The sequence below is a fragment of the Symphalangus syndactylus genome, chromosome 2, assembly GCF_028878055.3.
Source record: "Symphalangus syndactylus isolate Jambi chromosome 2, NHGRI_mSymSyn1-v2.1_pri, whole genome shotgun sequence".
NCBI lineage: Eukaryota > Metazoa > Chordata > Mammalia > Primates > Hylobatidae > Symphalangus > Symphalangus syndactylus.
This window is the reverse complement of record NC_072424.2, coordinates 95,460,559-95,478,916: the sequence shown is the minus strand read 5'-3', so window position 1 is coordinate 95,478,916 and position 18,358 is coordinate 95,460,559. Positions and strand designations below refer to the sequence as shown.

The following is an 18,358-nucleotide window of genomic DNA, read 5'->3' as shown; positions in this document are numbered from 1 at the left end:
CAGCACAGCTAGAATAAAGCAGGCAGAGGAAAGTGGAAAGCGCAGACTTGCTGAATCTTCCAGCCTTTATCTTTCTCCTGTGCTGGACACTTCCTGCCCTTGTACGTCAGAACTCCAGGCTCTTCGGCTTTTGGACTCTTGGACATACACTAGTGGTTTGCCAGGGGCTCTCAGGACTTTGGCCACAGACTGAAGGCTGCACTGTCGGCTTCCCTACTTTTGAGGTTTTGGGGCTCAGACTCGCTTCCTTGCTCATCAGCTTGCAGACAGCCTATCATGGGACTTTACCTTGTGATCCTGTGAGCCAATTATCCTTAATAAACTCTGCTTTGTATATACATATATCCTATTAGTCCTGTCCCTTTAGAGAACCCTCACTAATACACCTAGTTTTCACTATCAAGGACAAATTACTTTTTTTCTCTATTTTTTCATAATTTATTTTTATTTATATATTTTTTATTATACTTTAAGTTCTGGGATACATGTGCAGAACATGTAGGTTACATAGGTATACATGTGCCATGGTGATTTACTGCACCCATCAACCCATCACCTACATTAGATATTTCTCCTAATACTATCCCTTCCCTTGCCCCCACCCGCTGACAGGCCCCAGTGTGTAATGTCCCCCTCCCTGTGTCCATGTGTTCTCATTGTTCAATTCCCACTTATGAGTGAGAATATGTGGTGTTTGGTTTTCTGTTCCTGTGTTAGTTTGCTGAGAATGATGGTTTCCAGCTTTATCCATGTCTCTGTGAAGGACATGAACTCATCCTTTTTTATGGCTGCATAGTATTCCATGGTGTACATGTGCCACATTTTCTTTAACCAGTTTATCATTGATGGGCATTTGGGTTGGTTCCAAGTCTTTGATATTGTGAATAGTGCTGCAATAAATATATGTGTGCATGTGTCTTTATAGTAGAATGATTTATAATCCCTTGGGTATATACCCAGTAATGGGATTGCTGGGTCAAATGGTATTTCTGATTCTAGATCCTTGAGGAATTGCCACACTGTCTTCCACAATGGTTGAACTAATTTACACTCCCAGCAACAGTGTAAAAGTGTTCCTATTTCTCCACATCCTCTCCAGCATCTGTTGATTCCTGACTTTTTAATGATCATCATTCTAACAGGCATCAGATGGTACCTCATGGCAGTTTTGATGTGCATTTCTCTAATGACCAGTGATGATGAGCTTTTTTTCATATGATTATTGGCTGCATAAATGTCTTCTTTTGAGAAGTATCTGTTCATATCCTTTGCCCACTTTTTGACGGGGTAGTTTCCTTTTTTCTTGTAAATTTGTTTAAGTTCTTTGTAGATTCTGTATATTAGCCCTTTGTCAAATATATAGATTGCAAAAATGTTCTCCCATTCTGTAGATTGCCTGTTCAGTCTGATGAAGTTTATTTTGCTGTGTGGAAGCTCTTTAGTTTAATTAGACCCTATTTGTCAATTTTGGCTTTTGTTGCCATTGCTTTTGATGTTTTAGACATGAAGTCTTTGCCCATGCCTATGTTCTAAATGCTTTTGCCTAGGTTTTCTTCTAAGGTTTTTATTGTTTTAAGTCTTAAGTCTTTAATCCATCTTCAGTTAATTTTTGTAGAAGGTGTAAGGAAGGGGTCCAGTTTCAGTTTTCTGCATATGGCTAGCCAGTCTTCCCAACACCATTTATTAAATAGGGAATCCTTTCCCCATTGCTTGTTTTTGTCAGGTTTGTCAAAGATCAGATGGTTGTAGATGGGTGGAGTTATTTCTGAGGCCTCCATTCTGTTACATTAGTCTATATATCTGTTTTGGGTACCAGTACCATGCTCTTTTTGTTACTGGAACCTTGTAGTATAGTTTGAAGTCAGGTAGCGTGATGCCTCCAGCTTTGTTCTTTTTGCTTAGAATTGTCTTGGCTATATATGCTCTTTTTTGGTTCCATATGAAATTTAAAGTAGTTTTTTCTAATTCTGTGAAGAAAGTGAATGGTAGCCTGATGGAGATAGCATTGAATCTATAAATTACTTTGGGCAGTATGGCCATTTGCACAATATTGATTCTTCCTATCCATGAGCATGGAATGTTTTTCCATTTGTTTGTGTCCTCTCTTATTTCCTTGAGCAGTGGTTTGTGGTGCTCCTTGAAGAGGTCCACCACATCCCTTGTAAGATGTATTCCTAGGTATTTTATTCTCTTTGTAGCAATTGTGAATGGGAGTTAGCTCATGATTTTGTTCCCTGTTTGTCTATTATTAGTGTATAGGGATGCTTGTGATTTTTGCACATTGATTTTATATCCTCAGACTCTGCTGAAGTTTATCAGTTTAAGGAGATTTTGGACTGAGATGATGTAAATATATAATCATGTCATCTGCAAACAGAGACAATTTGACTTCCTCTCTTCCTATTTGAATACCCTTCATTTCTTTCTCTTGCCTGATTGCGCTGGCCAAGAATTTCCAATACTATGTCGAATAGGAGTGGTGAGACAGGGCATCCTTGTCTTGTGCATGTTTTCAAAGGGAATGCTTCCAGCTTTTGCCCATTCAGTATGATATTCGCTGTGGGTTTGTCATAAATAGCTCTTACTATTTTGAGATACGTTCCATCAATACCTAGTTTATTGATAGTTTTTAGCATGAAGCGGTGTTGAATTTTATCGAAGGCCTTTTCTGCATCTATTGAGATAAACATGTGGTTTTTGTAATTGGTTCTGTTCATGTGATGGATTACATTTATTGATTTGTATATGTTGAACCAGTCTTGCATCCCAGGGATGAAGCTGACTTGATTGTGGTGAATAAGCTTTTTGATGTGCTGCTGGATTCAATTTGCCAGTATTTTATTGAGGATTTTTGGATTGATGTTCATCAGGGATATTGGCCTGAAATTTTCTTTTGTTGTGTCTCTGCCAGGTTATGGTATCAGGATGATGCTGGCCTCATAAAATGAGTTAGGGAAGAGTCCCTCTTTTTCTGTTGTTTGGAATAGTTTCAGAAGGAATGGTATCAGCTCCTCTTTGTACCTCTGGTAAAATTCGGTTGTAAATCCATCTGTTCCTGGGCTTTTTTTGGTTGGTAAGCTATTAACTATGGCCTCAATTTCCAAACTTGTTATTGATCTATTCAGGGATTCAACTTCTTCCTGGTTTAGACTTGGGAGGGTGTATGTGTCCAGAAATGTATCCATTTCTTCTAGATTTTCTAGAACATTTGTGTAGAGGTGTTTATAGTATTTTGTGATGGTAGTTTGTATTTCTTTGGGATCAGTGGTGATATCCCCTTATCATTTTTTGTTGTGTCTATTTGATTCTTCTCTCTTTTCTTCTTTATTAGTCTGGCTAGTGGTCTATTTTGTTAATCTTTTCAAAAAACCAGCCCCTGGATTCACTGATTTTTTGGAGAGTTTTTATGTCTCTATCTCCTTCAGTTCTGCTCTTAGTTATTTCTTGTCTTCTGCTAGCTTTTGATTTTGTTTGCTCTTGCTTCTGTAGTTCTTTTAATTGTGGGGTGTCGATTTTAGATCTTTCCGGCTTTCTCCTGTGGGCATTAGTGCTACATATTTCCCTTTAAACACTTCTTTAGCTGTGTCCTAGAGATTCTGGTACATTGTGTCTTTGTTCTCATTGGTTTCAAATAACTTATTTATGTCTGCCTTAATTTCATTATTTACCCAGTAGTCATTCAGGAGCAGGTTTTTCAGTTTCCATGTAGTTGTCCCGTTTTTAATGAGTTTCTTAATCCTGAGTTCTAATTTGATGGCACTGTTGTCCGAGGGACTGTTTGTTACGATTGCTGTTCATTTGCATTTGCTGAGAAATGTTTTACTTCCAATTATGTGGTCAATTTTAGAATAAGTGTGATGTGGTGCTGAGGAGAATGTATATTCTGTTGATTTGGGGTGGAGAGTTCAGTAGATGTCTATTAGGTCTGCTTGGTCTAGAGCTGAGTTCAAGTCCTGAATATCCTTGTTAATTTTCTGTCTTGTTGAGCTGTCTAATATTGACAGTGGGGTGTTAAAGTCTCCCACTATTATTGTGTAGGAGTCTAAGTCTCTTTGTAGGTCTCTAAGAACTTGCTTTATGAATCTGGGTGCTCCTGTATTGGGTGCACTGATCCATTTACCATTATGTAACCCCCTTATCTTTTTTGATCTTTGTTGGTTTAAAGTCTGTTTTCTCAGAGACTGACATTGCAATCTCTGCTTTTTTTTTGTTTGTTTCCATTTGCTTGGTAAATATTCCTCCATCCCTTTAGTTTGAGCCTATGTGTGTCTTTGCATGTGAGATGGGTCTCTGGAATACAGCACACCGATGGGTCTTGACTCTTTATCCAGTTTGCCAGTCTGTGCCTTTTAATTGGGGCATTTAGCCCATTTCTATTTGAGGATAATATTATTATGTGTGAATTTGATCCTGACATTATGATGCTAGCTGGTTATTTTACCGATTTTTGATCCAGTTTCTTCATAGTGTTGAGGTCTTTACAATTTGGTATGTTTTTGCAGTGGCTGGTACTGGTTGTTCCTTTCAATATTTAGTGCTTCCTTCAGGAGCTCTTGTAAGGCAGGCCTGGTGGTGACAAAATCCCTCAGGATTTGCTTGTCTGTAAAGGATTTTATTTCTCCTTCACTTATGAAGCTTAGTTTGGCAGATATGAAATTCTGGGTTGTAAATTCTTTTCTTTAACAATGTTGAATGTTCATCCTCACCCTTTTCTGACTTGTAGGGTTTCTGCAGAGAGATCCACTCTTAGTCTGATGGGCTTCCCTTTGTAGGTAGCCCTATTTTTATCTCTGGCTGCCCTTAACATTTTTTCCTTCATTTCAACCTTGGTGAATCTGATGATTCTGTGTCTTGGGGTTGCTATTCTCAAGGAGTATCTTTGTGGTGTTCTCTGTATTTCCTGAATTTCAATGTTGACCTGTCTTGCTAGGTTTGGGAAGTTCTCCTGGATAATATCCTGAAGTGTGTTTTCCAACTTGGTTCCATTCTCCCCATCACTTTCAGGTACACCAATAAATCGTAGGTTTGGTCTTTTCACATAGTCCCATATTTCTTGAAGATTTTGTTTGTTCCTTTTCATTCTTTTTTCTCTAATCTTGTCTTCATGCTTCATTTCATTAAGTTGATCTTCAATCTCTGATATCCTTTCTTCCACTTGATCGATTCAGCTGTTGATACTGTGTGTGCTTCATGAAGTTCTCATGCTGTGTTTTTCAGCTCCATCAGGTCATTTATGTTCTTCTCTAAGCTGGTTATTCTAGTCAGCAATTCCTCTAACCTTTTTTCAAGGTTCTTAGCTTCCTTGCATTGGGTTAGAACATGCTCCTTTAGCTTGGAGGTGTTATTACCCACTTTCTGATGCCTACTTCTGTCAATTCGTCAAACTCATTCTCCATCCAGTTTTCTTTCCTTGTTGTCAAGGAGTTGGGATCCTTTGGAGGAGAAGAGGCGTTTTGGTTTTTTGAATTTTCAGCCTTTTTGCACGGTTTTTCCTCATCTTCATGGATTTATCTACCTTTGTTCTTTGATGTTGTTGACATTCTGATGGGGTTTTTGTGTGCCTCCTTTTTGTTAATGTTGATGCTATTTCTTTCTGTTTGTTAGTTTTCCTTCTAATGGTCAGGCTCCTCTGCTGCAGGTCTGCTGGAGTTCACTGGAGGTCCACTCCAGATCCTGTTTGCCTGGGTATCACCAGCGGAGACTGCAGAACAGCAAAGATTGCTGCTTGTTCCTTGCTCTGGAAGCTTCATCCCAGAGGGGCACCCACCAGATGCCAGCCAGAGCTCTCCCTGCTGGGAGGTGTCTCCCAGTCAGGAGGCGTGGGGTCAGGGACCCACTTGGGGAGGCAGTCTGTCCCTTAGCAGAATTCGAGCACTGTGCTGGGAGATCTGCTGCTCTCTTCAGAGATGGCAGGCAGGAACGTTTTAGTCTGCTGAAGCTGCACCCATAGCCGCCCCTTCCCCCATTTGCTCTGTCCCAGGGAGATGTGAGTTTTATCTATAAGTCCCTGACTGGGGCTGCTGCCTTTCTTTCAGAGATCCCCTCCCAGAGAGGAGGAATCTAGAGAGGCAGTCTGGCTACAGCAACTTTGCCACTTTGAATTTCCTGGCAGCTTTGTTTACATTGTGAGGTGAAAACCACCTTCTCAAGTCTCAGTAATGGGGGATGCCCCTCCCCCCACCAAGCTCCCATGTCCCAGGTCGACTTCAGACTGCTGTGCTGGCAAGCAAGAATTTCAAGCCAGTGAATCTTAGCTTGCTGGGTTTTCTGGGGGTGGGATCAGCTGAGCTAGACCACTTGGCTCCCTGGCTTCAGCACCCTTTCCAGGGAAGCGAATGGTTCTGTCTCACTGGAGTTCCAGGTGCCACTGGTGTATGAAAAAAAAAAAAAACTCCTGCAGCTAGCTCGGTGTCTGTCAAAACAGCCACCCAGTTTCATGCTTGAACTCCAGGGCCCTATCTTCCAGTCTGCGGGTTGTAAAGACTGTGGGCAGAGCATAATATTTGGACTGGAATGCACTCTCTTTCATGGTACAGTCCCTCACGGCTTCCCTTGGCTTGGGGAGGGATTTCCCTGGCCCCTTGTACTTCCTGGGAGAGGTGACACCCCACCCTCCTTTGGCTTGTCCTCCATGGGCTACACCCACTGTCTAACCAGTCCCAGTGAGATGAGCCAGGTACCTCAGTTGGAAATAACAGAAATCACCCACCTTCTGTATTGATCTTGCTGGAAGCTGCAGACTGAAGCTGTTCCTATTCGGCCATCTTGACAGATGCACAAATTACTTTTAAAATGGAAGGAATCTTACATCTTCTTATCATTGTTCTTTTCTGTTTTCTTCCCCCATCTCATCTTAACCCTCATTCTTAAAACATTCTCCAAACAAAAATAAGAACCACTACAAAAGAGAGTCTTGCATATCTAAGTGTATAGCACATTTCTACTTAAGAGACTGAACATTAAAAAACACTTTCTAAACTGAGCAAAGTTCACACTTAATCTATTTCATAGTCATAATCATCCATCATCCATGTTGATTCTGATGCTGGAGGGGTCTTCAGGTTTTGATTTCTTTTTGGTCTCTTTGCTTTTCTCAGTCAGATGAAAGTGATGCTCACGTTGCATCATGATATTCTTGGAAGACATCCAGCTCTTCCCTTGCTGTTCAGCTGGTGCTACACATTGTTCTCCCCTTACATCTGTGTCCTTGGCCATCAGGACTTCTCTCACTTTTAGGAGACTGCAGGTGCAATTCCAGGGATTTCCATCCAGGTACAGGTGCCTGAGGCAAGGCAGACCCTCTAAGGCTTTTAGGTCTAAGGCAGAGATCTTATTGTTCCTCAGGTTTAGAACATGAAGCTGCTTGAGGTCCTTGAGCTCCCATTCAGCAATATTCTGGATGGCATTGCCTTTTAGGTCCAGCCTGGTTAAGGTCCCTGGGAGCCTGCAAAGCATGGAAACAGGATGTGAGAGGAGGCCATGCCCATCATTCCACAACTATCAGGGCAACAGTAGCTGGGCAGCATTGCCTTTTCATACAGCTCTGTCTCTTCTCAAGCTAGGAAACAAGATTTATTTGAGAAAATTAATTATAAGCACAAATCTCAGTGTTATTCTATGGATCTTTAACTTTGTCTCATAGAGCTTATGTTCTAACCCTCTGATTTTTCTGGCTCCTATTCATAAACTCTTTAGTTTTTTTTCTTGTGAAATGAGATCACTCAAACAAATTGATAAGAAAAACACTAAGTTCCCAATTTCTAAGGTGGCAAAGGCCATTAATCAATAATTTACAGAAGAAGCAGTAAAAGTGTCAAATAAAAGTATGAAAAAGTGTTGTTCTTCATGAATATAAAAGGCAAATTAAAAAATGAAATGTTTTAATATAGCAAATTAAAACATGGCTTTAATTTTAAAACACTGCTGCTGTGGGTATAGTAAAAACTGTTGGTAGAAGTGTAAATTGGTAGGCCGGGAGCAGTGGCTCACGTTTGTAATCCCAGCACTTTGGGAGGCTGAGGCGGGCGGATCATGAGGTCAGGAGATCGAGACCACGGTGAAACCCCGTCTCTACTAAAAATACAAAAAATTAGCCGGGCGTGGTGGCGGGCACCTGTAGTCCCAGCTACTCAGAGAGGCTGAGGCAGGAGAATGGCGTGAACCCGGGAGGCGGAGCTTGCAGTGAGCCGAGATTGCGCCACTGCACTCCAGCCTGGGCGACAGAGCGAGACTCCGTCTCAAAAAAAAAAAGAAGTGTAAGTTGGTATCGTTTAGGAAACAATTTAGTAATATGTATCAAATTTAATTAATATCATGCCTTTTGACCTAGGAAATAATAGAAAAAGTGAATATTTATTGATAAAGATGTTTGTCAGATATTTGATACTTATAACAGCAAAAAAAAGACTAATGCTCAATGATTTTAAATGATGAGATGATGGACTATTATGTGGTTAGAAAAATCATGGGTTTTGATTTTTTTTTTAATACAGGGTCTGTCTCTGTAGCCCAGACTGGAGTGCAGTACTGAGATCTCAGCTCACTGCAACCTCTGGCTCACCAGCTCAAGTGATCCTTCTACCTCAGCCTCCTGAGTAGCTGGGACCACAGGCACACACCACCACACCGGGCTAATTTTTTCTATTTTTGGTAGAGACAGGGTTTCATCATGTGGCCCAGGCTAGTCTGGAACTCCTGGACTCAAACAATCCACTGACCTTGGCCTCCAAAAGTGCTAGGATTACAGGTATGAGTCACCGCGCCTGGCCTGATGTTTTAAAATAATTTTTAAAATAACAGTTATATGAAAAAGCTTTTGTAACTATGACAAAAAAATCTAGGAGCTATAAAAAATTGATAAAATATCAACTTTAAAAAGATTTTAAAAGAAGTTGTGTGTAGCAAAAGACAGGCAAAATCAAAAGACAAATGATAAACTGGGGATAAGTATGAGGTCTGCACTTCATATCAAACAAAGAATTAATCTTCTTAATATACAAAAAGCCCTTAAAATTGAGAAGAAAAGATTATAAAATAAAACAGAAAAATGGGCAAAAAAACAAATGGAAGTTCACATAAAAAGCAAAGCAAAGGGCCCTGAAGTCTTCAACTTTATGCAGAACAGAAATTAAATTAAAGCTATTCAGAGATGCCACTTAACACTTATCAGATTGGTAAAAATTCTAAGCCTTAGCAATCTGGTCTGTGAACACAGCTGTGAAGAAACAGATATTCTCATATATTGCTAATGGGAGTCTAAAATGGCACAGCCCCTATGGAGAAAAATTTAGCCAAACCTAACAAAAAAATACATATTTATCCTTTAGACCAGCAATCTCACTTCTAGGAATACACCCTGAAGATAAGACTTTACACATATAAACAGTATATGTGGCATTTATTATGATATTTATAACAGCAAAATGTTGGAAGCAACCCAGTATATTAGTAAAGAACTACTATGCAGCCTTAAAAAAATAAAATAATAAAAAAAAGAGGCTGGTCTCTATGAATTACCATGAAGTGATTTCCAGAAAGTACTGTTAAAGAGAAAAAAAGCAAGAAACAAAGCAGTACATATAGTACACTAGTTTTTGTGTAAGAAAGGGGGAAATAAGAATTACATATACACGTTTACTTATTTGGGGCAACTGGAGGAGAATGATAAATCAGAAATCAATAAAAATGGCTACATATAGGAAGTGTTTGGTTCCATGTGATTTTAACTTTTCAACCATGTTAATGTTTTACATGTTCACAAAAACAAAATCAAGTCCGAAAACTGAACACAAACAGGAACAAGCATATCTAATTAATTAATCAAATGTTTATATTTGTAACATAGTCATACAGAGAAAAGAAAAATTACTCTGACTGAACATACTTAGTGGATATATTTAAGCCTTAGATTCTAAGGACAAAAAGATCTTGAAATTTCTCTTAGTATGTTTATTGTTAATATTAATGTTAATAATGAAAGCTTGAAATTTTTTATGAATATTATCCAGCAAAACAAATAAGTAAATATATTCATGTCATTAGGAAACTATACTTTCATTGTAAGAGAAAAAGAGAAAAATATTTTTAAAAAACCCTCTCTGATGTTAAATATGAATTGAAAATGTCAATGTGAATTCATAATTTTAAAAAATATATTTTCTAGCTCTTGTTTGCTGAAAGGACCTAGAAACAATGTTATATTCTAGTAGCAATGCTACCCCAATGACATGAGAACACCAAGCACACAGATCTTAGCTGCTGAATTCCAATCTTTACTGGAAAGAACCAGAGCTTCTTGGAGAAATGACTGATTCTATGTCTAGGGAAAAAAACCCAGAGTTTCTCAGCCAGAATGTGATAAAATGTTTAAGGATTAATGGAACACCCATTGGGATGGCTACTGTCAAAATAATGGAAATAAAAAGTATTGGCAAGGATGTGGGGAAATTGGAAGCCTTTCGCACCATTGATGGGAATGTAAAATGGTGCAGCTGCTGTGAAAATAATAATTTTTTATTTTTAAAAAAACTAAAAATAGAATTAGCATATAGTTTAGCAATTCCACTTCTGGCTATATATCCAAAAGAACTTAAAGCAGAGTCTTGAAGAGATATTTGTACCTCCATGTTCATAGCAGCATTCTTCACAATAGCCAAAAGGTATAAGCAGCCCAAGTGTCCATTTACAGACAAATAAATAAACCAAATGTGGTCTATACATACAATGGAGTATTATTCACCCTTAAAAAGGAAGGAAAATTTGACACATGCTACAGCATACATAAACCTTGAAGATATTATATTATGCTACATGAAAGAAGCCAATCACAAAGACAAATACTGTATGAGTCCACTTATGTGAAATATCTAGAATAGTCACATTCATAGAAACCTAAAGTTAGAAAGTAGAATGGTGGTTGTCAGGGGCTAGGAGGAGGGGAATATGGAGAGTTTTGTAATAGGTATAGAGTTGTAGTTTTGTAAGATAGAAACTTCTGTAGGTTGGTTGCACAAGAATGTGACCATACTTAACATCACTGAAATGTACACTTAAATTTTACCTTATGTGTATTTTACCACAACTAAAAAAGAAAGAAAAGATCAGTGGAGTCATGTCTCATGAACAGAGGAACTACCTTGGAGGGGCTCCCATTAGCCACATTTGTGACAATTTGGGCACCAAAAGAGACTAGCAACTGTAAGTGATCAAAACATACCAAATAAATTAAAATCCATGGGTTTATAGTGATACTTGGGAAAAAAACAGAAAAGAGGAAGAGAGAGAGAGAAAAAAATTATGTTAAGTGGAAAAAATAGAATACAAAATTGAATGATCCCAAATATGTAAAAACAAATTATGTGCTTATGTCTAGACAAAGGCTCTGGTTGAACAATTCTGGATGATTTTTTAATTTTTCAGCATATTAAGTTTTCAAGCTTGAACAGCTATTGCTTTATAATCAGGAAGAAAATGCAGGTTTTTTAAAACTGAATACCAATTTGAAAAATGTCATGCTCATGCCTGTTGATTAAAAAATAGAAAAGAAGGCCGGGCACGGTGGCTCACGCTTGTAATCCCAGCACTTTGGGAGGCCGAGGCGGGCGGATCACGAGGTCAGGAGATCGAGACCACGGTGAAACCCCGTCTCTACTAAAAAATACAAAAAATCAGCCGGGCATGGTGGCGGGCGCCTGTAGTCCCAGCTACTCGGAGAGGCTGAGGCAGGAGAATGGCGTGAACCCAGGAGGCAGAGCTTGCAGTGAGCCGAGATTGCGCCACTGCACTCCAGCCTGGGCGACAGAGCGAGACTCCGTCTCAAAAAAAAAAAAAAAAAATAGAAAAGAATCACAACGGTGAACGTGAAAATCTTTTTCCTACACAGAAACTTTGTAGTAAGTGCTTTCCTTTTTATGAAATACAAAACATCTGAAAGTGTAATAGGGAAAAAAAGCCCTTCAAATTGAAATACCACCTGAATGCTATTTTCATACAAAGTGAACATACTGGATATATATTCAGGAATTTTAGTATTCAGTGTAGTTTATTGTGGCAGTCCCAGTTATAGAAGTGTTATATCAAAAAGAGAAAACAAATAAGTTTAGCCATATTCTATGCCAATATTACCTTTTGCTTGTTATAGTATTATTATTATTACATGAATTTTATCCCAAAAGGTCAGTATTTTGGGTTTTTAGCCCTTAGCCTACATTTTGCCTTCGGGGTTTTCTTTTTTAAACTAAATTTGTCATTTTATATTTGTAATCATATCCTATACAGTAATATGTATACATAAGTACTTACGCTTTTTGAGTAAAAATACTCAATCATTTAAAGTGTCTTCTTCTTAGATAGAATAAATTTAACCTAATAAAGTAGATTAATTTACCAGGGAAAATCACTTTATGCCTTCTAACAGTTTGATAATTAAATTCAATTCAAAGTTAATCTCCAAGAAAATATAATTTTGTGCACACACCAGCTTATCTAAGGTTAATTTCTAAATGGTATACAGAAAATCTCTTATGTATAGGTTCCCCCCTGCCAAGGAAAAATAGACTATTGTTGGATTGTGTAGTAAGCAAGACTTCGTTCCCATTGCAGAGGACAATGAAGCCTAACTGGGAAAGATCACTAGAGTAAACAGGTGTCAAAAAGTCCCAATGTATTAAGACATGTTCTAACTTAAGCCATTCTGTTTACCACTGTGTGGTTTTAGGTAAGTCATTTTGCTTCTTAAAGATCCTAATTTTCCACCCTACAGATGAACCATTCAGTACACAGAAGTCCCATAACCAATGTTAGAGAATGAAAATGAGCAAGCCAAGTTTTCTAGGAAACGAATACAATTATCCAGTTCTTGGATGTGTATCCAAAAATTGTGCCTGTTCTTAGCTTGCATTTTTTTCCTGTCTTGTTTGTATAGAAGTCATCACCAAAATGACATTGTAAGATAAATCACTATTTATCCTGGTTTTGTGACTTTCTGACAGCCACTTATTGCTTTGATATAATTTGTCTTTATAAGTCTGATTTATATTTTAAAGTAGCTCTGATTTTAAAATAAACAATTTTCTAGAAATGCTATCATGTTCTTTGGGTAGCTATTGCTTTTTAGAGTAAAATGGGGCACAGCCCATTTTGCAGTAGATAGCAGTTGGGTGTAAGATAAAATGCTATCTGCATTAGATTGTAAGAAGCCATTCTAGATTTCAATTATCTGAAGAGTGGATAAAAAGAGATAATCTAATTTATATTTATTCACTAAGCTGCAAATTGATGAAATCTGAAGCAGCAACAATTGAAGTCCAGTTCCTGGGCATTTGAAATAGTATAGTTATTTTATTGACAGTAGAGTAAATCCTAGAGGCAGGACTATGCAGTGGCTAAACTTCCCTGGCTCTGGAGTTAAACTACTGTGTTTAAATTCTGACTATGACGTGGACCAAGTTTCTGAATGCCTCTAAGCCGTAACGCCCTAGTCTGTAAATTATTAGGTAAACCAATGTACCTACCTTCACAGAATTATTGTATGTATCTAAGTTCACTGCTGGTTTTAGTAAGCACTTAACAAATGTTAGGTATTATTTTCTATCTCAATTAGTGTAATGAGGCAAATGTAGTAGGTCTTTGAATATATGTGTACCTAAAACCATATACTACTATTTTCTTGATGAAATGTAGAATGGAGGATGGTAGGCAAAAGAAAAGATATGCTGAAATATCGTTGGTGATAGTAGCAGGTTGCCTGTGTTAATAGTTTACTTGTAGAAAACTGAATTGTATATTATAGATAGTGTGTATGAAGAAGAAGTATGCAAATTTTTAAAAGTTGTAATGTTTAAAGGCCATAAATAAAAATTTTTAAATTAAAATATAAGGAATAGATATTATCATGTTTCAAGTTTTAACTTTTTTTTTTTTTTTTTGTAAACAGGGTCTTGCTTTGTCACCCAGGCTGGAGTGCAGTGGCACAATCATGGCTCACTGCAGCCTCAACCTCCGGGGCTCAAGCAATTCTCCTACCTCAGCCTCCTGGGTAGCTGGGACCACAGGCATGCACCACCACACCCAACTAATTTTTTAAAAAACTTTTGTAGAGATGGGATCTCACTATGTTGCCCAGGCTGGTTTTGAACACTCGGCTGAAGTGATCTGCCTGCCTCAGCCTCCCAAAGTGCTGGGATTACAGGCATGAACTACTGTGCTCAACCATATTTTAACTTTTAATGAGAGGAAGACCACAGGGAAACCTTTCTGGGTCTTTCCCACTTGTCAATCAAAACAAAACAGGGCTGAGGAGTGGAGGCAGTGTTGATAGGGGTATTTCAAAGCAAAGAGCTTTGCTATCACAGCTGGCCAAGTACTTTGACAGAGCAGACAGTTGTGTTGCTTAATTTAAGCCTCACAGGAAAAGCCCACTCCCACCTCTTGTTACTGGCCCCATTGTCCTTGCAAAGTAGCTCTTGACCCTAGCTGCATATTAAATTCATCTGGGGAGCTTTTCAAAAGTAGTGATGCCTGAGTCCAGGGGCATCCGATTTAATTGGTTTGAAGTGAGGCCTAGGTATAATTATGCTTTTTAAAAATATTTGTCCATATAATTCTAATGTGAAGCCAGATTTGAGAACTATGGCTAGCTCATGCTTGCAATTCCACTATACATTCCACGGGGTAAAACACTGTGCTTTCTATACTCACTTGTTAAAACACAAATACTCTGACAAGAGTAAATAATTAAGCTACTTTTCCCACTCTAAAGACTTAGCAGGATTACTCAACAAAATGCTTTCTAAAAGTCACTTGAGTAGAAAAACCCACCAAGTTCACAATTTTGCTCGTGGCTGTCATAGCCTGCTGTCACATCTTTTACATGATATAGTTACTGTCTAACCTGTTGTATGAGTTTTTATTTTATACACTATATTTTTCCCTGGGAGTTGGGGCAGTCAGTAATTAAAAAATAAGGCTTGTGGCCGGGCACGGTGGCTTACGCCTATAATTCCCGCACTTTGGGAGGCCGAGGCGGGAGGATCACGAGGTCAGGAGATGGAAACCATCCTGGCTAACATGGTAAAACCCCGTCTCTACTAAAAATACAAAAACAAAATTAGCCAGGCATGGTGGTGGGCGCCTGTAGTCCCAGCTACTCAGGAGGCTGAGGCAGGAGAATGGCGTGAACCCAGGAGGCGGAGCTTGCAGCCAGCCGAGATCCAGCCACTGCACTCCGGCCTGGGCGACAGAGCAAGACTGCATCTCAAAATAAATAAATAAATAAATAATAAGGCTTGTAATATAGTCAAGAAGTTATTTAAATAAAAAGTAGTAGAATTTTGAGGCACTGCAAGTGTGTTTTCACCTTAGGGCCTTTGAATCGGCTGTTCTCTCTAGAAAACTTTCTCTCAAATAGCTTCGCAGCTAAATCCCGCACCTTCTTCCAGTCTTTGATCAAAAGTTATGTTTTCGTCTGGGAAGTGAGGAGCGCCTCTGCCCGGCCACCCACCGTCTGGGAAGTGAGGAGCGCCTCTGCCCGGCCACCCACCGTCTGGGAAGTGAGGAGCGCCTCTGCCCGGCCACCCACCGTCTGGGAAGTGAGGAGCGCCTCTGCCCGGCCACCCACCGTCTGGGAAGTGAGGAGCGCCTCTGCCCGGCCACCCACCGTCTGGGAAGTGAGGAGCGCCTCTGCCCGGCCACCCACCGTCTGGGAAGTGAGGAGCGCCTCTGCCCGGCCACCCACCGTCTGGGAAGTGAGGAGCGCCTCTGCCCGGCCACCCACCGTCTGGGAAGTGAGGAGCGCCTCTGCCCGGCCGCCCCGTCTGGGAAGTGAGGAGCGCCTCTGCCCGGACACCCATCGTCTAGGAGGTGAGGAGCGCCTCTGCCCGGCCACCCATCGTCTGGGAAGTGGGGAGCGCCTCTGCCCGACCACCCATCGTCTGGGAAGTGAGGAGCGCCTCTGCCCGGCCACCTATCGTCTGGGAAGAAGTGAGGAGCGTCTCTGCCTGGCCGCCCCGTCTGGGAAGTGAGGAGCCCCTCTGCCCGGCCGCCCCGTGTCTGGGTAGAAGTGAGGAGCTCCTCTGCCTGGCCGCTCCGTCTGGGAGGTCTACCACGGAGGCCAGAAGCAATGTGGGGGCTGGACGTGGTGGCTCACGCCTGTGGTCCCGGCACTCTGGGGGGCGAGGCGGGTTGATCACTTCGGGCTAGGAGTTCGAGACCAGTCTGGCCAACTTGGCGAAACATGAAGAATACAACAGACAAACCAACCAACCAACTCAATGACAACAAAACAGGTCTACCCTGGAGTCATACTCTAATTTTTTCTATTTTCCTCCCTTTCTGATCCTTTATCCCACTTTCTTTTTCTTCCTCTTCCTTCTCCCTCTTCTTTGTCAAATAGAGGATTGAGTTATTATCACTGATCCATATAAAGTCCCTCTCTCATTTATTTTAACTCCCACCCCCATTTCTATTCCCCGACTTCCCATGTGCAACCTTCCTAATATGTTTGATACGCATCTTTTTGTTTGTATGTATTTTTAGAAAATGTTTATTGTTTTTGTATGCAAAAAAAATTAATAAAAAAAAAAATTAAAAAAAAAAAAGTTATGTTTTCATGAGGGTTACCTTTCTTACCTTATTTAAAATTGCAACCAGCCACCTCACCCACTACACTCTTGAACCTGATAATCATGCCCTTTTTTGTTGTAAGCTATAATAGCTAATATAGTCTGAATACTATATATTTTACTTATGTATTATGTTTGTTATTAGTCTTCCCCTGCTAGATTTTAAACTGTATACAACAAGAAGTTTTATCTCTTTTATTACACTGATGTATCCCAAGTGTCTGGTAAAATACCTGGCACATGGTAAGTGCTCAAAAGATATTGATTAAATTAAAGCAATTGTGTATTCATGCTTATGCAGTAAAAGAAATTAATTACTTTGAAATCACCTTCAAAATTTATTTTGAAATATTGATTTCTCTTGGAAACATCACTTTTTGATGTTTTACACTGAGTACAGTTACCATACTATGTAATTTAAAAATCCCCTTTTCAACTAGAAAAAGTAACATCTCTACATATCAAAGATAATTTTCCCTTTTTTATTGATAAAAAATTATTATAGCCTGGGACTATAATTAGTGGCTCATGCCTATAATCCCAGCACTTTGAGAGGCTGAGGTGGGAGGATCACTTGCTCCCAGGAGTTTGAGACCAGCCTGGGCAGTAGCAAGAACTCATCTCTAAACAAAATTATTTTAATTAGCCAGATATGGTGCATGCCTGTAGTCTCAACTACTCAGGAGGCTGAGGGGAGAGGCCTGCATTAGCTCAGGAGGTTGAGGCTGCAGTGAACCAGCATCACCCCACTGCAATCCAGCCTGGGTGACAGAGTGAGACCCTGTCTTAAAAATATATATATTATAAGACACAATAAAATTAGGTAAATAGAGTACCATAGGATTCTACAGAAACCAGAAGTTGGTATATTAATTATGAGAAATTTGGTAATGCTAATAGCCAGGGCAAGAAGCCTTTTATTTTTTCAATAAAGTGCTGAAAGGAAAAAAACAATCCACTGATAGACAAACATAGTATCATTTTAAAGAGAATAATAGTGATTCATCCTACATTTTAAAAATTTATCTACTTTAAAATGTAGAACATAAAGTTTAAAGAAATAGGATCAATTAATATAAACACATGTTGCATTAGTTATAAATTATGAGTTGTTAGGGGGAACAGGTGCAGCAGTTTGGGTATAAAGGGAGGGATATTCGGGAAGAGATTGTCCAAGTGTGAGGGCGTGCTTGTGTGTGTGTGTGTGTGTGAGAGAGAGAGAGAGAGAGCGAGGGAGACAGAGAGAGAGAGAGAGAACTGAAGAGATAACCAAAACCAGAAGGTAAGACCAACCTGCTGGACTCACCCACTCATACAGACAGACACACAGAGAAATAACCAAAGCCAGCTTAAGCTCTTTAAAGGTCACAGCACTGAAAAGAATATGAGGGTCCCCAACAAGTAATTCAAAATAAATACAATATTACATTGTAAAGTTTTAATTTTCCCCCAATAACTACTACTTCAATGCATTTTAAATTATAAATATCTTACTATATTTTCCCCCTTATTTTTTCCTGGTGTCCTTGTTTTGCTAGCAGCTAAGCTCAGGCCTACTGACTGTTGATTATCCAGGCAATATACAGTATGAAACTGAGACAATCTTTACAGTGTCTTCATATTATGTTTGCTACTAGAGATATCACCTGTTGGTGTCTTGTTGAGAGGTGAAGCCGGCTGGGCTTCTGGGTTGGGTGGGGACTTGGAGAACTTTTCTGTCTAGCTAAAGGATTGTAAAC

The 18,358-nt window shown here is 39.5% G+C and overlaps 1 pseudogene; it reads right to left on the bottom strand.

Moving 5' to 3' along the window:
* Positions 1–635: 635 nt before the first annotated feature.
* The window catches only part of LOC129472604 (nephrocan-like), a 53,201-nt pseudogene continuing 35,478 nt past the window's right edge, over positions 636–18,358 (bottom strand).